Source organism: Bradysia coprophila, unplaced genomic scaffold (genome assembly GCF_014529535.1).
Source record: "Bradysia coprophila strain Holo2 unplaced genomic scaffold, BU_Bcop_v1 contig_583, whole genome shotgun sequence".
Lineage (NCBI taxonomy): Eukaryota > Metazoa > Arthropoda > Insecta > Diptera > Sciaridae > Bradysia > Bradysia coprophila.
In genome coordinates this window covers 947,208-953,307 of record NW_023503823.1, presented here as the reverse complement: position 1 = coordinate 953,307, position 6,100 = coordinate 947,208, and the positions used below count along the sequence as shown (strand labels likewise).

The window sequence follows — 6,100 nt, the reverse complement described above, 5'->3', positions numbered from 1 at the left end:
AAACATGGGTTCGCCATAAAAAAATTAATGTCTCTATTTTATGCCTACTTTTATATCTAATTTTATCCTATATGATTACAGTAAAACCATTTTTCGTGTCGCAGCTCGCAATATGCCATGGATGGTTCAACCATGAGGGTTACACTATACAAATAAATAATAAAATATATTTTGTGGAGTCATTAACTTCCCGATCAAGCTATAAAAAAAAATGTTATGAACAATAATACCCTTTTTTATTATTGAAAAGCATATCTGCTCGGATAGGTATAGTACGTGGCACTACGTAGCGTACACATAAATAAATGGACGCACCTGGAATTGAAATATTGATATACGAAAATAGAAATTGAAATATCATGGCAGAAAAGTTATGTTTGGTTTGCAATGACACTAAAATGAAAATCATTCGAATTAATATTTTGGAAAGTTTTTTTTTTAGGTGGTTGTTAATAGATGAGTTAATTTGCGGAAACTTGATATTGGATTTGCCTGACAGGCGAAATAGCGCTGTTTTTAACAATAAGCACGTTAATGAGAAGCAAAGTTTGGCGAAAAAAATTTGTCATTTTTGTGTATAATTCAAAATACATCGCTTAGAGCAAATCTACTTGTATACACACAGAAAAATTTATTAAATCATGTTAAGTAGATGTCATTTATGACATTTGAATGTCTTCAAGGAAGTTTCACATTCCGGTATCTTCCATTGATGGATTGCGTATTCGACATAAATGATCTGTTACAAAGTTTGCAACTCCACTTGCTTCTGAACATCTGAACAACTTCCCCATCAGTAACATTAATCAGTCAAAAAACCTTTAAGGGGTAAATGTGACGCAAGTCCTTTGTTTTACTTACAAAATAACTGATATCTCTGAGGGTGACGTATTGTGCGCAGTACGGAAAAAGTTTAATCAACAAAAATTTTACCCAAAAATTTTTTTAAAGAAAATTTTACAAAAACAAATTTGCGTCACAAGTCAATAATCAAACATTTTCTTTTCATTAAAATCACCAATTGTCAGTGAAAAGTTGCAGCGAATTAGAAAAATTTTCTATTTCTGTAATTTTCCATTTTCTAAAAACGACGAAATGCATCGAAATTGCCGATCACGTCAATTCAAAATTGGTCGTCTGATTTCTGCAAAAAATTCGAAATTTTACTTATTTTCAAATAAAAATCAAGATTTTGAAATTCAATATCTCGGCCAAATCTTAACCATTTGTCACATGTGATAGATCGTTGAACAATCACAGCATCAGAGCCAAGGGGAAAAAGTCAAAAAGTTGCTGTAAATATGCTCCACCGACCCCAAATCATTTTTTTTTAATTTTTTGGTAGTGGACTTGCTTACTAACATACTGTCATGATCAACGACTTTCGTCAATTATTATCGTGGCAACGTATTCATTATCGCTTAGACAATCTTCACAACCCAATGTGGTATCTATCGAGTCGAGCGCATCGGTGCAATCCTGCAAGTGACTCCCTGCTGAATGCTGATCATTATCATTCTACACATTAAGTTCGAGTCATAACAGAAGCAAATTCCTCTATAGTCTTTTTTACGTTACGATTTTTGCAACGGACCAAAAACAACAATAGGGCTACCCACAGCGCGAAGCTATTAAGCTAATTCCAGGCAACCAAAACATATCCTCCTTTACAAATTTATTCGGGGACAACAGCAGAGACAGTAAACACAAATTCTCCTTTCACAAATTTATTAGGGGTAAAAAACAGCCGAGACAGTAAAACAAAATTGCTCGAATTTATTGTTTGCTGACGATCCTGTGTAGATCAAAACGTTGCGTCCTATTTCAGGACGTTTGGAATCACTGAAACCTTTCCCAGCTGGAATGCCTACAAATAAATCGCTAAAAATTAAATCAAAACAAACAGAGAAACAAATTCTCTTCCCCCCCATGGATTACGTTAAGCAAAATACCAGAAAAGGAACTGTTTCGACCTCGAATTACAACGGCGGTCAAAGGCTAGAGAGGGCTAGCTTTCATCAGTCGTTGCCGTTGTATTCTTCCCGAGACAGCAGTATTCCGTCTAGGTGAACGAGTATCAGACGGTTTACACAGAAAACTTTGCCACTTTCTTGTGGAATGCAGAGAAAACTGAAGTGCAACTTCTGAAGAACCCAATGCGTTGCAAGAGAAAGAAACAAAACAAAAAATCCAACACACGAAAGAAAACAAAAACAAAATTGCACGGCGGTAACTACTCACAGCTTTACAAAATCGAGACTATCATCGTTGAAATTTGAAGTGTCGCTTACTTCTACTGTTGTTATCGACAACAGATGCCTTGTTACGTCAAATAAAACTCATAATTGATTTTGTCAAATCTAATTGAATAAAAATGTATTGACAGTCACTAACTGCCTGTATGAGACTTCCGTATTTTTATAGCTTACTACTCTAATGGGTGATTAGGATCGTCCTACTATCTTTCTAAATTTTATAATGAAAGCCATAGCACTACTTCGCATTAACTCGAAAATGAGATGACAGTAGGCTCTATGGTCCTACTTGTTTTCGTTGTATGAGTCAAAAACAAAATACAAACAAACGTAAGCGGTAGCTCGTAGTTAATTCAGTGTTAAAGTTAATGCTAGAAGAAGTGCTATGCAATATCGTTCAACATTGATGTGTAACTTTTGAAACTACATCGCTATATCAGATTAAAATCTGTTACTTCGTTTGTTTCTACTGTAGAAAAATCTGTTATTTCATTAGTTATGCCTTGTACTCTGTTATATAAGAAAATGACGGCACTCTGCCCACTCATTGCTTATTTTGATAGCAGTTGTTGGTAGCAGATGCCTTTTCTAACAGGATGGGATGGGACCTCATACTACACCATTATATTCGTAGATAACAAAGTGTATGCTAGAGATCGCTGGTATCAAAGTACCCCAAAACTGAAGACGATTGCGTAATTAATGAACACAAAAAAAATCAAAGAACTCTCGAATTTTGTTGGAATACATTTCGTCCCCTCCATATTCCTGATAATATTATTAATATTTTCTGATCACGATTCATGCTTTCACATAAACGTAAACTTCAGTGAAACTCACATATTCCCTATCCTTCTATAATAGCTGTCATTAGATTGTAACTCTATTCAATGTAATATAGTCCAATATGTAAGAACTAATTTGTGGATAAGCTATGTGGTCAAATTACCACCCATGTTGCAGCAATTGGCACATATATTGAATTCTCGTTCATTTTGGTTTTTATGGCTGGAAACGAAAATGGTATTGAGATAAGCCAATTCTATGAAACTCTGCACACACACACTTTTTCCGACCGATGAAAGAAAAGTTAATTGAAAATAAATGGGGTTATTGGTTATAGATGGGTTAGTTTTGATCGTTGGTTGCCATAAAACTTTTTTTTTCTCGAATTTAATTCAGAGAGAAACAGAGACGATATCTATAAATATTACATGTACAGTTCTTTATGCCCAATATAACTTCTTCGTCTTTATTTCATGCTGAATGTAGACGAGAAAAAAGAATGAATCCACCAGGCACATAACAAACTATGATTTATAAGAAACTTCAGAGTTATATAGTGTACAACAAGAGTACAAATAGGGAAGTGTAAATTACTTCGCATAATTATAATCGAAATTTATTTAGAAATTCGCAAATAAATCCGAGCCAATTGATATAAATTCAACATTTCCACAATGAAAGCTGTTCTACTTTCGAGAAAACTATTGTTGACAGCAACCAAAGGAATAAAACGAAGGAAGCGAAAAATTCTGTGAATTACTTTTTCGTTCTTTTTCTATATATTTATACGTGGTAGCAGCAGTAGAAGCATAGAAATTTACTATTGCACCACCCATGAGCAAAATATCAAAAGGTATACACCCATTCATCGCTTCGGTTCGCAATTTTCTTCCGCTGCTTTTGGAAGATTTCATTTCAGGTTTTCAGAATGCAGAAATAACTTTTTCTTACCACAATGCTCTTAAATGCTATTGCAAAGTTATATGCCAGAAATAGAATGGAAAAAGTTACTTTATAGCAAGCGTCGGTAAATGTAAGTTTATTTAAGTGCTTTTAAAATGATTTATCGAACCGGAATTATACTCGGTGAAGTAGCTTTAATGCTGTACAGAAGATATTTTTGACTTTGAAAGTAATTGTGTGGACATTTCTTGCACATTTGTAATAAAACTGTTTGAAAGAATTAAGACTTGTGTCATAAAAATGGTGGTACAAATTTTCGTACAAGATTTCCTGGTCTGTACAACACTCGCTCAATTAGATATAAAAGTTGAAACTCGTTATTGTGATTAATTTTCAGGTATATCTGCCTTATAGTTCCGACAATTAAATTTAAGACTTTCTAAGGACGCGACAACCGAACGTACACGACACAAATTAAAAATCAAAAATTATAAAACAAACCTCTCAAACGTTTTCGAAATCAACGATTTCATCTTCGGGAGATGATACACGATACTCGTGTATCGTGTATCGTGTATCATCTCCCGAAGATGAAATCGTTGATTTCGAAAACGTTTGAGAGGTTTGTTTTATAATTTTTGATTTTTAATTTGTGTCGTGTACGTTCGGTTGTCGCGTCCTTAGAAAGTCTTAAATTTAATTGTCGGAACTATAAGGCAGATATACCTGAAAATTAATTATTAAGTTCCACAGTGCTCGAACATTAATGTTTTACCGTGTTTGTTAAGATTCCCGTTAGACATTAATTCATATATCGTTATTGTGAAAATTGGATAAAACTTTATTACAACGGACTGGAATCATCGAATGTGACGTTAAAATAGTTTCAAAATCCAAACAGTGTAGAGGAATCAACGATATTGAAATTGCAACTCATCCCTTCTATGGATTTTATGGTACAAATAATGTGAACAAATAGCTTCCGCTAATAAATGACTTTAAATTATTCTCTTGAAGGTAAATTATACGTTGGAATTGCAGGCCTGATGATACGAGGAAGCATAATCAAAAATTGTTTCAACAGAAAGTCACAAAATTTTGAAGTGACTATTCGGCCGCGAGCGCGAATAGCACCTGAAAGACTATTTGCCCGCGCGTGCAAATAGCATCTTTATAGACTTTTCGCACGCAAATGTGACAAAGGAGCTCGTCTGTTTTGCATTATGTAGTTACGAAGACAAGGATGCCTTTTAGAAATTGTGACGCAAGAAAGAATACAAAATATATCAGGAGGAACAATTGGCAACTTTTCTTCTTTTAAAACAAAAACAACGGTCGGACTTTTAGAATAACAACAAAATTTGACAATACTACGTTAGCTTTGACAGTTTAATTCTTCTCGATCAAAATTGACTTAGAAGAACGTAACCTCAAAGTTAACTTTCACAGGATTAACTGAATTAAATCTGTTACTTATTCAAACTATTTGAAAATCTTCTATTTCATTTGTTAAAGCAATCATTTGGCTATAAGGAAATACCAGCAACAACTCGTCGCTTACTTCTACTGTTGTTGATGACTTGTCCTTTGTAACGTGTGTTGCCGCATCACTCCACCCCAATCTCATTGCGTCAAACAAAACTCGAAGTATAGCTCGTGTTCTGTTTTGCATTATGTATTTTACGAAGAGAAGCATGCCTTTTAGAGATTGGGACACAAGGAGCTGAAAGTGTGAAGCAGGAGGAACTATTGGCCACGGTTCTATTTTCAAAACAATTTGCACTTTTAGAATAACAACAAAATTTGACAATCCTTTGACTTTGACTTTCAGAAAATAAAGTTGTTCAACTATCACTTTTCTCTTGATTAGTTTACATTTCATTTGTTACTCTTTCATCTGATTTATATGTTTCTAAGCTATTTCCACTAACAGTAATGTCTATCGCCTAAAAAAAGTCATTTTCGGGCGAATAGTCTGATGATAGTCTCATTGGCGGGTGAATAGTCTATAAGACTGTATTCACACCCTCGGGTGAATAGTCTAAGATGTTATTAGTTATTCGCACACGCGGACAAGTAGTCTATAAAACGCTATTCGCAAGCGCGGACGATTGTCAACGGCCAATTTTAATTTGTGACATTCAATCTGATGAACT

The 6,100-nt window shown here is 34.3% G+C and overlaps 1 long non-coding RNA gene across 1 annotated transcript; it reads left to right on the top strand.

Annotated features, from left to right (window-relative positions):
* Window positions 1-4,392: 4,392 nt before the first annotated feature.
* On the top strand, window positions 4,393-4,788 carry LOC119083238. Its single transcript, XR_005088828.1, has 2 exons — window positions 4,393-4,504; window positions 4,665-4,788. It is a non-coding gene; the product is annotated as an uncharacterized LOC119083238 (long non-coding RNA).
* The last annotated feature ends 1,312 nt before the right edge of the window (window positions 4,789-6,100 follow it).